At 38.3% G+C, this 16,276-nt stretch overlaps 1 protein-coding gene and 1 long non-coding RNA gene across 5 annotated transcripts in view; one reads left to right on the top strand and one right to left on the bottom strand.

Annotated features, from left to right (window-relative positions):
• Window positions 1–12,320, top strand: part of LOC139357200 (uncharacterized) — a 49,495-nt gene extending 37,175 nt beyond the window's left edge. The window contains exon 3 of the long non-coding RNA XR_011609996.1: window positions 11,493–12,320. This is a non-coding gene — a long non-coding RNA (uncharacterized lncRNA). The remainder of the gene's footprint in view (window positions 1–11,492) is intronic.
• The window catches only part of LOC105468025 (ADAM metallopeptidase domain 23), a 170,539-nt gene that overhangs the window by 90,018 nt on the left and 64,245 nt on the right, over window positions 1–16,276 (bottom strand). The window lies entirely within an intron of this gene.

Genomic DNA, 16,276 nt, shown 5'->3' with positions numbered 1-16,276 from the left:
GTCAATGCTTAAACTTTAGACATGCTTCCCATTAAAATCACAAATCAAATGTGTATTGAAGGATAATTCCACTCTTGAAACTAAATTGTGGTATGTCTACTCATTCCCTTTAAAAAACCTCAGATAGCAAAAGTAATGACAATTACTGAACTCTGTATACATGGGGAATATCTCACAGGGTGCAGAAACTTCTTTCACTGCTAGTTAATTAAGTTGGCTACCAGCACTGTGATATACAGACAGAGCTGGTGATGGTACCATTCTTCTGTGGAAAGCTTCTGCAATACCAGGAGGCAGAGAGGTCTCCCTAACTGCATTCTAACTGTGTCTCTCTACAGGTAATTTATGATTTTCAACTATACAATCATTGGAGCATGTCTAAGAGTTGGAAACCACGTTATTTTAATTTTGCCTGTAATTACAGGGGCAGAGAACTGCATTCTAACCATGAATTCTCAAATCGGATAGTCACTTTAATTATCCTATTTCCCTCTTTTTAAGGGTCTCTTTTTCTCATGAACATACCTATTTCTAGTATCTCTGACATTTTAGAATCTTAAAGAAGAAAAACAGCTACTTTTCAGGAGGTCTATGGCAAACACTGAGACAAATACACCACCATATGCCCCTCCTCACCATGCCAGTCCACTCTTCTACTTCCTATAAATAGCACACATCCCCATTTACTCCATCCTTTCCTTCTGTCTGACCACAGCTAGCCTCCCTTGAAACTAATTCTTCCACTCATCACAGTATCCCTAGCACCTGGCATAATGCCTAATGCATAGCAGGCCCTTAATCAATATCTGCTGAATGAGCAAACTTCTACCAACACCTGCTATATGGGCTTGGAAACAGGATGAAGAATGCAACTCTCAAATTGAAACTAAGCAAAATCAGCACAAACATGCAAGACTGATCACCTCACTCAAAAATATTATTTTGTAATTTCCTTGAGAGTGAATTACATCAACTGAAATGTAACCTAATTAATTATAAACGTTTTGAAATAATATTGAAATGTAATTTTTGATGATGGACAAAAAACACTGAAAAGGGAGAAGGGAACAGTTGATTGTGCAGTGGTGTGTCTCCAGCCCCACCCAGCCGAGAAGGAAAAGGTAATCTACATCTCCATATGCCTGAAGATGAGTTGTCCTTTCCTCCACCTCTGCTCTCTGTAGTCCTAATACAATTTCCTGTTGGAAACAGAATGTTCTGAAATGCTAATACTCATCTGTTTAGCAATTGTGGACCCAAACATAAACTGGCATTTAACTCTGTTGATCAGCCAATTGGATGTTTGGTTCTGAAGACGCTAATAACTTGTGGGCAAACTCTGAACATCCTAAGTTCTAAAATAAACATCTTTTTTCAATTACTGAAGCTACAGAAAAGCTGTATTCTGTGGCTACTCCCATGCTTCTCACGCAGGTTATCTGTTGAAAGAGGAGTGACCTTTATAAGTAAATGGATAAACGTAGGATGGAAGTTGAAAGCCAGTGAAAGAGAGTGGAAGAACTAGAACAAGGAAACTCTTGAACCCACTCACTCTGCACCTTCATGGTGAATCTGCGCCACCAAAGTAGTGACTCTAGAATCAGACTAAATATGATTTTACTCAAAATATGAAGAACATGTAAGAGCAGGAGAATATAAAACTATTGAAACATGACAAATGAGCCAAGAATCAGGTCAATGAAGGAACTGTGGCAGAAATAATGCTGTGTGTCCACCAAATGCTATTTCATTTTCCCCTTCCTGGCATCCTGATAAGACCACATTTTGCAGCTTCTGCAGCAGTTAGGTTAGGGCCAAGACAATGGATCATGGCTAATGAGAGATGAAGGAAGTAATGTCTGCCCTTCTACTGTGACCACTAAAATCCCTGCAGGATTATCTAAGCCCTCTCTTTCATGGCAACCCTGGGAGCCACATACTCCAGATGGCATAACTGAAATATGAATGCAGCCTAGACCCTTTCATCATGAGTTGGAGAAGAGCTGCCTAAAAGAGCTGCTCAACTTGCCCTAGATCACAGTGTGGGGAAGAGATAACATATTATAGTGTTGAAGTCTCAGATTTCATGTTTGTCACTGAAACACTGTCTAAACTATCCTAATTTCAGGATTTATCACAAATCTATCTTTTAGAAATCTATGTTCAAAGAATTCCACAATTATCAGGAAATACACAAACAGAGCTGCTATTATATTTAGGAATTGGAAATTCACAAAAAGAGATTTACCTCAGGAAGGTTTTGTGTGTATGTGTATAGACGTGTGTATGTGTGTGTATTTGTTGGAATCCTTAAACATGAGATTCATGTTTCTAATGTAAGTAGACACATAAATAGCCATATGGTCAAAACTCCCAAAAGTTTGTATCTTCCATTACAAAGAAGTTCCATATGGAGAAGCCAAGAATTCTAATAATTGGAAAAGTTAGGTACCAAGATTCCCTAGTACCTATGAAAGCTATTAACCAAGAAGGGTAGATTCCAGGTTTTTTGGAAAATAACTTTAACCCCTTAATTTAAACAAAGAACCGGCTGGGTACGGTGGCTCATGCCTATAATCCCAGCACTTTAGGAGGCTGAAGCAGGTGGATCACAGGGTCAGGAGTTTGAGACCAGCCTGGCCAACATGCTAAAACCCTATTTCTATTAAAAATACAAAAATTAGCTGGGTGTGGTGGTGCGCATCTGTAATTCCAGCTACTCAGGAGGCTGAGGCAGGAGAACTGCTTGAACCCATGAGGCAGAGGTTGCAGTGAGCCGAGATCACGCCACTGCATTCCAGCCTGGGCGACTGAGCAAGACTCTATTTCAGAAAAAAAACAAAACAAACAAACAAAAATGCTTCTCTTTGGAGCAATTCTGGTCAGGGAAGTTTAGGGGTGGGCTGATCAAAGAAAACAATTGCTCAGAACAAAACAACGTGGCCAACCAGGCCTTGGGCTATGAGGAAGACTACTAGAAAAGACATACATTGGACCACAAAGGAAATCATTTTCTCTACATGACTTAAAATCATTTACTTCATTGTAAAAAGTGTATGAACTAGAATTCCTTTCTAGTTCTAAAATCTATATTCTCTGAAATTTTGTATTAAGCACTCAGTTTAATTCTAACTAGGAAATTGAGTGAGCTGCTGAGAACAAGCTTGTCTGAAGGAACCCAGAGGCCCACACAGCATTTCTTCACCAGCAGAACTAGGTAAAAAAAAGTCTAGAAGAACAGCAGCAAGCACCAAAACCTAGCAACTGGATGGCCATATAATTTATCATCCAAACTGGGGCATTTCTGGAAAAGAAAAGAGGCATATTAATCATTGTGCCAGGACAACACACACACATAAACCAGGAAGGACTGTCCTAGGAAAACTGGGGCATATGGTCACCCTACCAAAAGGCACCAACAGGCCAAATTTAAGGTATACACTTCGAGTTCTACATGGAAGGTCAGGTTGGTCTACAATGTAGAAAATACTCAAAAGCTGAGATTCTAGTAAGCAAGCAGTCTGTGAGTATGTCTTCTCCTCCAGTTGCTTTTGGGTTCTGTCATCATGTTTCACACAGCCACTGATATGGTTTGGCTGTGTCCCCACCCAAATCTCATCTTGAATTGTAGTTCCCATAATTCCCACATGTTGTGGGGGGAACCCAGTGCGAGATCACTGAATCATGGGGGGCAGTTCCCCGATACTGTTCTCATGGTAGTGAATAAGTCTCACAAGATCTGATGTTTTATAAGGGGAAACCCCTTTCAATTGGCTCACATTCTCTCTTGTCTGCCACCATGTAAGATGTGCCTTTCTCCTTCCACCATGATTGTGAGGATTCCCCAGCCAGGTGGAACTGTGAGTCCATTAAACCTCTTTTTCTTTATAAATTACCCAGTCTTAGGTATGTCTTTATCAGCAGTGTGAAAATGGACTAATACAACCACTGTTTTAGGAAAGCCTTGAGTAGGTGCTTTAGGCTCTCTCAGTGCACAACATCAGTAGGCAGATCTGGGCAAGAGGACTCAGCAGTATAAGATGGAGAAGTCAGGAAGCTATGAGATCACATTCACTGCAAGACACTGAACTTGTCAGGTGGTGACCAGTCATGCACCTTGCCATACGTCTTTGTTCCTAAGTAAACAGTAGCACAAATACCCTAATTCAATTCTCAGTAGTAAAACATGTAAGTTACTTCCACATGTGTTCAAATTGGGACTGGAACAGAAGTTAAACAAACAGTAGAAAAATTAAATGATATCTAGAAAAGGAGTACCACAGATGCTCATATTTCTCATGCAAAGTCAGTCATCTGATTATCTTCTGCTTGACAGTGCGTAACTTCTCAGTATTGGGAATCCTAATCACACCCAAATGAGCCCTGACATTCATCCAAGAAGTCTCCTACCACCCCTTCCTTCCAGGTCCACATTGTATTCATTTAATGACAACCAATGCTGTCACTGTGGAGACCCTCAACTTCATGAAGCCTCGAGCATAGTGACATTGTTATGCTCAAGGCTCTATGAAGCCACAGTGAAGCACCGCGCCCGCTCCCTCTTTCCATTAGAAGCTTCTCTGTTTTGTCCTTTTATACACGTAAGATATTTTAAATTCACTAGATAATTACTGTAAGTGGTAATGAAGACAGACACAGAATTTAAACTCAATATATTCATATAAACATAAGCTTGTAACCTATGATTATGCTTGCGCTTATATTGCTTTTCTTTTTTCTTTTTGTAACAGAAGACTTTAAAAGTATAACAATTTTTCAACCATTACTTTCCTAAAGTTTTAAAAATTTAGACTCATACCACCCAAAATAGTTTTTATACCAAAAGTTGTTCAGCTAAAAAATATATACTCCTTTGAGTGTAAACAATACAGTAAGACTTTTAAGCTACGTTAAAAGATCAAGAACATGGAGAGGCTGGGATTTAAGCATATAGCAATGATATATTAAGTGGGTGAAAATAATTATAGGTTGCATAGAGGCTTTGTGTTAAGTCAGACAAAGATGGCAAGCCAGGCAAGGGCTGGCAAGTGTGGGCATATTTCATAGGAACAGAACTGCAGGCAGAGAATGTTCCTAGCATGAATAGGGTGTAGAGGTTTTTCTTTGGGTAACAAGAGAAATTTAATGAGCTCCTAAACCACATGAGAAATTGCAGTGGAAATGTAAATGTGTAAGTACTCCTGCATCTCAGGTAATGGTCCCATTAACCATAATGAAGTTTAGAAAACCCTAGTATAATAAGGACAAGAAACATAGGCAGGCCTGCAAGCCAACTGTAGAGTGGAGAAAGGAGGAGTTAGGAGACTTGAGGTGATATAAAAGCTGAGAACCCTCACTCAGCTGGCTTGATCAGCCGATAAAAGCCAGTGAGAGTTCCCTTCTGAGCGGGGTGGTATCAGAAGAAAAATCTTTAAATAAAAAATGAAAGATGTTTCATTTCTTCCCCTTAACTTAAAGCCCGACCATATGAAGTGGATAACACATTACTAGTTGTGGCTACCAGTGTCTTTCCAAGTTTCCAGTAATTTTGAGATTCCTTTATGACAGAATCATGGTTACTTTCACAATGTAGTTTTACCCCTGTATGTCATAAAACCCCCCAAAAAAAAAATTAAAATAAGGAAAACTGGATCCAAATTAAAAAGGCATATCTTCTGTACATAGTTACACATCACTGAAATGCTATGATGAACAAATTTCAAAGCTAATAATGAACATAGTTGGTGAATATTGCTAATCCAGCTTCTTTTCTGATACATCCAATATTTATTAACATAACTACAAAGCAAGCATCACACATAGTGAAATTGCAGAGAACAGAAGAGGATCCATGATCACCCTCGCCTTCTGGTAACCTTGTACAGAAGAAACTACTCTCTTCCAAGTCCAGTTTTTGCCACATTCTAGGAAAATAACTCTTTTCATTTTTAACTTTTTTCATTCTTTACTTTTTTCATTTTTCATTCTATACAGAAAAACTGCACATCTGTTTATATGGTGTTCTATTCTTCCTAGGTATATATAAAATAGCCAAAAGAATAAAAAAGAAACCAAGAGAAAAACTATCAGAAATAATAACAGTTAGTAAGGTGGCTGGTTACAAGATAAATATGCAAAAACAAAATACATTTCTACATGTACAACCAACAAAAAAAATCTAAAAATAATCTAGGTGGAAAAATTTCTACTAACAACAAATTTTATATGTGTACAAATATAGTTGGATTTATTTATATATGTATAATGTATACAGAGATATATGTATATGAATATACATACATATTTACATACATATATAACCTATTAATAAACTTGGATTTAAATAAACATGAAGAAATATGTATACAACATGTAACTCGTGAAAAAAACAAAAGAAATATTCATGGTGATCAATCACATACCAACCTACAGCTGCACTAGCAATAAAATACCTGTAAATTAAAATCATGAAAGAGATCATTTTCCCCCATCACTTTAGAAAATAAAAATGAATGACAGTAGCCACTGCTGGCAAGGATGTAGGAAAACTGGCAAGCAGAGGGCAATTTGGCAATAGGTATCAAAAGCCCTGAAAGCATGTTCACCCTTTATTCCACAAGTTCCACTCATAAGGGTTTCCTGAGGAAATGGCTAGACAAAAACAATAACATGCATGATGTAGGTGACAGCAGCTTTCTAGTGCTTTCACAGACACTTTGAAAGATGTTCACAACATCATTCAATGAGAAGAAAAGTAAAAGAATACTATGCTTGGCAACTTTTTAGGAGTATGTTTATATGTACACATTCACATACAGAAAAATGTCTGAAAAGGTGTATACCAAATATAGCACTGGGCTACTGTTTCCTGCAGAACTTTCAATAGTTTTTATTTTCTTTCTTTTGCTTAACTGTATTACCTAAAATTTTTACAATGAATGTATACTGCCATTTTAAGAAGAAACCATAATACAAGCTACATTTTTAAGGGAAAAGAAGCATAGCTCCTTTAATAAAGGAATTATTTAATTAAGGATTAAGTTCGGGTCCAGGAAATGCCGGGAACCACAGACATTCACAATACCACCACCTACCACACAGGGAGCAGCAGCTGGCCAGGCTTTCCCTACATCCCCTAAACTCAATGAGACGCATGTTCGCTGAACATCCGCTGGTGGGAGTAGATGAAGACAAAAAGAGAAACAAAATGCCTCTCACCCTCAAGGTGATTATAATCTCATTGCTAAAATACGCCAAGGCAGCATTTAGCCTACGACCATAAATAACAAACAAAGCATCAAGCAGCCCTCAAGGAGAAAATTAATTTCAATTAATATGATCAGGGAACCCTTTAGTGAAGAAGCAGGGCTTAGGCAGTCTCTATGATACAATTTGGACAGGGAAATATTGGCAGGAAAGAGAAGATCCTATAGACAGGGGCCACTGTGTACAAATCCATGAAAACAGGAAAAGGCAAAGAGGCATATTCAGGGAAGAGCTAAAAGTCCAGTTGAGCTGGGGCATCAGTGATATGGGGCAACAGTATTGAAAAGGTGGGTTTAGAAACAGTGATCCACAGGCTTAAGCAAGGGGTAGGGCTTTCTTGTCTTTTTTTTTTTTTTTTTTTTTTTTTTTTTGAGACGGAGTCTCTCTCTGTCACCCAGGCTGGAGTGCAGTGGCGCGACCTCGGCTCCCTGCAAGCTCCGCCTCCCGAGTTCACGCCATTCTCCTGCCTCAGCCTCCAGAGTAGCTGGGACTACAGGCGCCCGCCACCGCGTCCGGCTAATTTTTTGTATTTTTAGTAGAGACGGGGTTTCACCGTGTTAGCCAGGATGGTCTCCATCTCCTGACCTCGTGATCCACCCGCCTCGGCCTCCCAAAGCGCTGGGATTACAGGCGTGAGCCACCAGGCCCGGCCTAGGACTTTCAAAGGAAAGGGAACTCTAGGACCAGAACTCAGAACTTGAAAGGCTATTTATAAAGACTGAAAGCAAGCATAAGCTGGAAAGACTTCAGGGCCTGGGAAGGGCTGAACACAGATAAGATTCTTTTACTGGGTCAATTAGAACCATCAGCAAAGTAATTAATGTTAGCAGCAGGAGAGAAGGCAAGAAACCAGCAAAGACATTAAGGAGCAGCCTCTCCGCATATGAAAACATGTGGCCTTAACTGTCCTCCACTCATTCAATTAACGGCCAAAGAGACTGAGTGAGAGAAAAAAACAAAAATATGAAAATTAAAGCAATGAATAACAAAGATAAAGGTTTTTACCTAAATGTTGCCATTTCTTTAAATTATTTCACTGTAAATTATATATGTTTGTCCTAAAATTTATTATGTAAATGCTAATGTGTACTTTGCAATTTTACACTGCTTTAATAAAGGAAGAGTAAGATTTTTGTAGAACAACTACTATTGTCTTTTGTGTGCTCTCCTTCTCTCTTTTTGTCCTACCTAGAAGCCCAACTCTTGATTTCTACTGCATCACCAAAACCTGAGCCTGGAACATATCTACTGGCTGAACTGAGACAGGGGGCCTCTGTAGAGCAAATCCCCAAGAGACAGACCAAGGGCACGTCTGCACAGCCCTGTAAAGTAAAAGGCATCTGAAGTTGTCACCCTTGATTTCTCTGTACTATACAGAAAACAATATTCTGTGCAATCATGGTAACCTTCATACATATAACACAGGAATGTTTAGAGATGATAATCTTGGTCCTTTTTATTTTTTATTTTTTGAGACAGGCTCTTGCTCTGTTACCCAGGCTAGAAGGCAGTGGAAATAGCATGACTCACAGCAGCCTCAACCTCCCAGGTTCAAGCAATTCTCCCACCATGGCCTCCCGAGTAGCTGGGGACCAAGGGCATGTGCCACCATGCATGGCTCATCTTTTTTATTTTTTTTGTAGAGATGGAGTCTCACTATCCTCCCCAGGCTGGTCTCCAACTGCTAGGCTCAAGTAATCCTCTCTCCTTGGCTTCCCAAAGTGCTGGTATTAGAAGCATGAGCCACCTTATCAGGCTGGTTCTTCTTAAATAGTAGATATGCTTAAGTAATTGTCACAATGCAGCAATTAGAAACATGCTTCTACAGTAATCTCAAACCATTATGGTAGATAAGAACATAACCTAGCAAGAAGAGGAAGAGAACAGAGAATTTTTAATGCTTTCTTCATGTGGGTACAAGACGATTATCATACAAAATGGCACCTATTTTTTTAAATTGCCATTTAGAAAAAGGACCTTCAAATAAGCCCACCTTCTGAGCACATTTCATGGCATCACAAAAATTACTCATTGGGACTTCCAATGTTTAAAAAAAGTCATGATTTACCTAAAGTACAACTAATTTCTCTAACAGAATTTTCATTCTTCTGAATTATGTACCATTTAAAAATAATAACAAGCTAAGATACCTCTGAAAATTACAGAATTTATTGGAAAAACTACCAGTCATTTGTAACTTCTTTGGAAAGGAGAATTCTTTCAGCTAGTGTGAACTTTCAGATTCAGTGTGGTTTACGAAAGTGCTAACTGGCCCTTTTTCACTGTGCTCACTGTCATATCCCCAGTCACAGGGGAATGCCTGCATTAAACAGGCACCCAGGAGCTGACCATCTCTGAGGTCTCAGAGAAGTAACTAACATTGTAAGACTAGTCTTCTCCCTTACAAAAACCAAGAATGTTGAATTATAGGGTCTCTAAGGAAACTTCTAAGTCTAAAAGAGTGAATATGAGTATGACTGTCATCATCTCCTACCCTAATTATACACCTACGATAAACTGGAAGTTGAGGACTATTAACACACACATCTATTTGATAATTTCATCAATTTGATACATGCTTTGTCAAATAATCAGCTATTGCATACTGGGATGACTTCAGGCCCATCTCTTTCAGAAGGTGCTGAAAGAACAGTTCCATTCATATTGCTTATATGCTGTAAGGAGCTGCTGAATTTTTCTTCTAATTCTACGTATTTCTATGTACCTCAACTAAAAGACTGTACCTCAATTACCAAGATGTAAAGTGATACACTCTTTCTACAGATTAGATTGATAACAAAATTCCTTTACATAGAAATTAATCTGAGAGCTAATGATCAAGATCTGCTAAAGCCTCAGTCGCATTAACACCAACCTATTTAAGTGGTCTTTTCAAAATCAGACAACACATTACAAAACTATCACTTAACTGTAACTAAAACAAATTTAAAAAAACTTAAGAGTCATGCTAACATGTTTTTAATCATAAAGACACTAAAAAACAAATATACTGAAAATATAAGTACTCATCCAGCAAAATCTTATAATAAGCAAATTTGATGACAACTGATGTCACTTTGAAAGACATGTATAAAATAGTGATTAGAGGTGCATAATTTAATCTACTCCAGGCTAATTATAGAGTCTAGACATTTTGCACAATACTAAAACTGAATTTTTATCTTTTAACTGTTATTAACCATTTGCACTAGATTCTCTAAATATATGTCTTGAAATCATTTTAAATAATTATAAGCACACATATTCCTTCTATCCTAATTAAATATAATGTACCAGTAATAAAATCAAATCAGTGGTAGTAGAAAAATGCAGAACAACAGATCTATAAATCAAGGCTTTAAGACAATTTGTAAAAATGAGCATTTTTCCTACAGCCAGACAACTTTCATTAAATGGTCTTAAATTTTCAGTCCATGTAGCCTATCTTACTCACATTCACAAAGTGCCTTGCAGTGTTTGGATCAAAAGCAAAACCTTTATAAGATTCCAGAAGCAGCCAAATCCCAAAGAGGCTGACACAGAAAAAGAGAGAAACTATTCTATTTAGGTCTTTCAGAGGGACTATTTTTAATTTAATCTTAAAACCAGACATTTTTAGAACCCTGGTAGAAATGCTAGCATTAACTGTATGTCATCCATTATGGCGAATTTACTATCAGTATCAGTTCCAGGAACCAGAATGGTTAGGACTATAGAAGATAGGAGAAAAGTCCTAAATGAACTGATTCACATCCAGGAAAGCCACACCAAGGTTGGTAACTCATGACAGGGGTAGAAAAATGAAGTGGCCACTCCAGGAAAAACCCAGAAGCTTGTGGTCTAGTAGAGTCAAAATTCTGGGTCAAGAGAAATGCCTATAAAGGCTAGAGATCATACCAGCCTGTGGACACTAGATAAGCAAACAAGACTCTTCCAAATAACCATCCCATAAAAAGGACAGGCACCACATTGCATCCACAGTTCTTGGTATAGCTGCCTAGACAGAGTAGGCATTCTAATGTTTGTTGATGAAGAGTCAACAAGTCAAGAAGCTCGGAAAAAAACAAGATGGCACATCATACTCAAGACAGGAATCCACAGGAACCTGAGGGTCCTAGAGGCAGGGCTCAGCCTCCGCGTAAGCAATGAAGGGTCTGAGATAGCACACGGCAGTAGCAGCAAGAAAACTGAGACTCAGGCTACTTTCTGTCTCTTATCTTTTGTAGATCAGTATCTGTGAAGGCAAAAGTCAATCCCAGGCAGTCAGCCCATGAAGACTGGGAATGTGTGGCTGAAAGAAGAACAAAGGATGAGAGCAGACATGATTGCAAGATTACTTCAGCAACAGTCATCTTTAGTATTATTTCAAACAGAGCTTTACAAAGAAAGTGCATATGTGTGTTTAGGTGTATGTTTTGTGTGTGTGTGTGTGTGTGTGTGTGATTTTTTTATTTTAGCAAGTTATAACAAATAGTAAGACAAGGAAATGCTGCTGGTATATGTCCACAAAGATCAGGAGGAAATGAGGTCAGAAGAAGTTGTCTGCCCTCAAACTGCTAGGCCAAAATAGAAAATTTCCAATTATTCCTTATCAAACAAGGGTGGGCTGGGTGCCAGCTCACTGAATATTTGCATTATATGTATGTGAACTTTTTACACTAGTTTTAATTTCAGTGACACAGCATGAATAGCTGAAATCCTTCAAGAGTGAATGTCTGTGCCCTCCCAAAATTCATATATTGAAGCCCTAACCCCCAGTGTGATGGTACTAGGAGATGGGGCTTTGGGGAGGTAATTAGGTTTAGATGAAGGCAAAGGGGTGAAGTCCTCGTGATGAAATTAGTACTTTTTTTTAAGAAGAGACCAAAGAACTTTGTCTCTCCCTCTCTCTCTCTACCATATGAAGACACAGCAAGAAGGTGGCTATAAGTCAGGAAGAGGGTCTTTGCCAGCAACTAATTCTCGAGGTGCCTTGATCTTAGACTTCCTAGCCTCCAAAACTGTGAGAAATAAATGTTGTTTAAGCTTCCCAGTTGATGAAATTTTGCTATAGCAGCCTGAGCAAACTAAGACAAGCATTAATTCTCTCCTCAATCCTAAACAAATTATTCTTTTGTGGAATGTTAGAAAAAAAAATGCATCTACATTATCTTTATTTTTTCCTGAAAATTCTACTGCTACTATTTTTTTAACACTACTTGGCTTTTTCTTTCTTTCTTTTTTTTTTTTAATAAAAATGCCCAAATCTTCCATGTAAGCTTCAGGATGAGAGGTTACCTTGGGTAGGAGTAGGGGTGGGGGACATGACTGAGAGGAACACAGAGAGCTTCTGAGACACAAGCAATGTTCTATTTCTCAACCCGGATGGTGGGTATATAGGAATGCCCATTTTATTGCTCTTCTTTAAACTGGGTGAATTTATTTTCCACTCCTTTATGTGTATATTTCATAATTTTCATAAATTAGAGGAAAAGAAACCTAAAATGTTTACAGATAATAGAAACAGAAGACCCCAGTCCAATTCTAACATTAAAAATATTGAGTATGAGACAAATTGAGCCAGAAACAGACCCAGGAAAGAGCCTCTGGAATTAGAAAGCTGTCACTACTAAGACCAGAATGGGGGAAAAAAAAAACTCTAAAGAACATGTGGGAGGCGAAAAGCACAGAGAGAACAAAAGGCAACTTTCTCCTTCTCTAAAAATAGCAAGCCTATTAGGCCACTTTTAGACTCCAGTGTTCATGTAGGAGTCCATTTCTATTAAAAGAGTAAAACTTAGAAAGGAAAAAGAAGTTCTTGGAGGATGCCAAAGTATGGAAAAGTTCAAAAATGTCACGAAATAATAGACCAGACAGGATTTGAACTATATCTGACTTTATTACCAAAATAGTGAACTCTCAGACCAGAGAGTACAGGAGCAGAAGATTAAAGTGTGAGACAAACCAAATCCTTCCCCACACTGTTTTTTTCTATGGAAGGACACAGAGGAGCAAAGACTGTGTGTGGCACAACACGGAGCAAATCCCATGGAGCATGCAACCATAACAAAGCTGGTTTCAAAATAAAATGGCAAGGGAAATTATCCCATGCCCTTCTCTGGAAGAATCTGCAAACTTGTATTTGATTTTTAAAAAACAGACCTTGTTTTCAATCATCAAAACTGCCATGGCTGGATAATGTCAATCTCAGTTGTTTTGATGATCACTAGAAAACATATTTCTGAGTTCATAATGACAATAAATGTCTTCCTTTTCTGACTCCCATATTCTCCTACTGTATTAAGAGATGTCTATGCACGGGAAGGTGAAATTCATGGATGATAATACCAACAATGAATCTAAAGAAAAGCAAAGCTTATGATCCCGACTATACTGAGATACAGGCATACCTTGGGGATACTGCAGGATCTGTTCCAGACTACCGTGAGAAAGCAAGGATCACAATAAAGCAAGTTACACAATTTTTTGGTTTCCCAGTGTACATAAGAGGTAGGTTTACACTATACTGTAGTCTATTATGCATGTAATAGCATTATATCCAAAAACATTTTATTGCTAAGAAACGCTAACAATCACCTGAGCCTTCAGCAAGTAGTAATCTTTTTGCCAGTGGAGGGTCTTGATGTTGATGGCTGCTGAACTGAGTGATCAGTGGTTGCTGAAGGCTAGAGTGGCTGTGCCAATTTATTTAAATAAGACAACAATGCAGTTTGTCTCATTGACTGACCCTTCATGAAAGATTTCTCTGTAGCATGTGATGCTGTGTGACAGCATTTTACCCACAGTAGAACTTCTTTCAAAATTGAAGTTAATCCTCTCAAACTCTGCCCAACCAAGTTTACGTAATATTCTAAATCCTTTGCTGTCGTTTCAACAATGTTCACAGCAACTTCACCAGCAGCAGATTCCATCTGATGAAACTACTTAACTCTTCATCCATTCAAGTCTTATCATGAGACTGCAGCAGTTCAGTCACATCTGCAGGCTCCACTTCTAATTCTACCTCTCTTACTATTTCTACCACATCTGCAGTGACTTCCTCCACTGAACTCTTGAACCCCTCAAAGTCATCCATGAGGGTTGAAACCAACTTATTCCAAACTCCTGTAAATGTTTATATTTTTACCTCCTTCCATTAATTAGGAATGTTCTTAATGGAATCCAGAATGGTGAATCCTTTCCAGAAGTTTTTCTATTTACTTTGCCCAGACCCATTAGAGTAATCACGATCTATGGCAACTATCACCTTACAAAATGTAATACAAAATGTATTTCTGAAATAGTAAGACTTGAAAGTTGAAATTACTCCTTGATTCATGGGCTTCAGAATGGATGTTGTGTTACCAGGCATAAAAACACACTAATCTCATACATCTCCATCAGCACTCTTGGGTGGCCAGGTGCATTGTCAATGAGCAGTAATATTTTTAAAAGGAATCTTTTTTTGTCCTATGTCATAGGTCTCCAAAGTGTGTTTAAAAAATTCAGTAAACCATCTTGTACACAGATGTGCTGGCGCCCAGGCTTTGTTGTTCCATTTATGGAGCACAGGCAGAATAGATTTTGCATAATTCTTAAGGGCTCTAGGATTTTCAGAATGCTAAATGAGCACTGGCTTACCTAAAGTCACAAGCTGCATTATCACCAAACAAGAGTCAGCCTGTTCTCTGCAGCTTCAAAGCCAGGTTTTGACTTCTCCTCTCTAGTTATGGAAGTCGTAGATGGAGTCTTCTTCCAATAGGAAGGCTGTTTCATCTACATTGAAAATCTGTTGTTTAGTGTAGCCACTTTTATTAATTATCTTAGCTAGATGTTCTGGAGAACTCGCTGCAGCTTCTACATCAGCACCTGCTGCTTTACCTTGCACTTTTATGTTATGGAAACAGCTTCTTTCCTTATATCTCATGAACCAAATTCTGCTAGCTTCAAACTTTTCTTCGGCAGCTTTTTCATCTTCTGTCTTCATAAAATTGAGAAGAGTTATGCTTTGGATTCGGCTTTCACTTAATGGAATGTTTTGGCTGGTTTGATCTTCTATCCAGAACATTAAAACTTTCTCCATATCAGCAACAAGGCTGTTTCACTTTCTCATCATTCCTGTGTTCACTGGAACAGCACATTTAATTTCCTTCAGAAACTTTTCCTTTGCATTCACAACTTGGCTAACTGGCTCAAGAGGCCTCGGTTTCAGCCTGTCTCAGCTTTCAACATGCCTTGAAACTATGCTTAATAATTCCTAGTTTTTAATTTTAAGTGAGAGACATGTGACTCTTCCTTTCGCTTAAACACTTAGAGGCCAGTATAAGGTTGTTAACTGACCTAACTTCAAAAATTGTTGTGTTTCATGGAATAGGGAGGCCAGAGGGGGAGAGAAAAGGGGAATGGTCAGTTGGTGGAGAAGCCAGGACATACACATTTATCCATAAAGTTCACTGGATTCTACGGGTACAGTCTGTGGCACCCCCAAAACAACTATAATAGTAACATCAAACATCACTGATCACAGGTCATCATCATAATTTAAATAATAATGAAAAAGTCTGAAATACTGTGAGAATTACTAAAATACAACACAGAGACAGTGAAGTGAGCATGCGCTGTTGGAAAAGTTGTGCCAATAGACTTGCTCAATATATGATTCCCAAAAACCTTCAACTTGTTAGGAGTACAATATCTGCTAAGCACAATTAAGGGAAGAATATAAAACTAGGTATGTCTGTGCACTCATGTTATATAGTTCAAGGCACTTCCAGATGCTTTTTGCTCAAAAACATAAAGTCTTTTTCAGAGTTTCTATTTTTCCATCAAAGACAATACATTACAGTGTTAGACTATTTAGAACATCCAATAATTCTGAAAAGGGTTATTCTAGGAATGTCTTCACATGCATGCTCAGAAGGTCAGATCAGTATTAAAAATTGCTCCATTCTGACACAAAAGTTTTTAAATCTCGAGGCCATGTAACGGCACTCAGTAGCCTTTTCAGCTGACTATAGTATCTAAAACCAGA

The sequence above is a fragment of the Macaca nemestrina genome, chromosome 11 (genome assembly GCF_043159975.1).
Source record: "Macaca nemestrina isolate mMacNem1 chromosome 11, mMacNem.hap1, whole genome shotgun sequence".
Lineage (NCBI taxonomy): Eukaryota > Metazoa > Chordata > Mammalia > Primates > Cercopithecidae > Macaca > Macaca nemestrina.
Note: the sequence above shows the minus strand (reverse complement) of the source record. Positions and strands in the feature narration are given on the sequence as shown.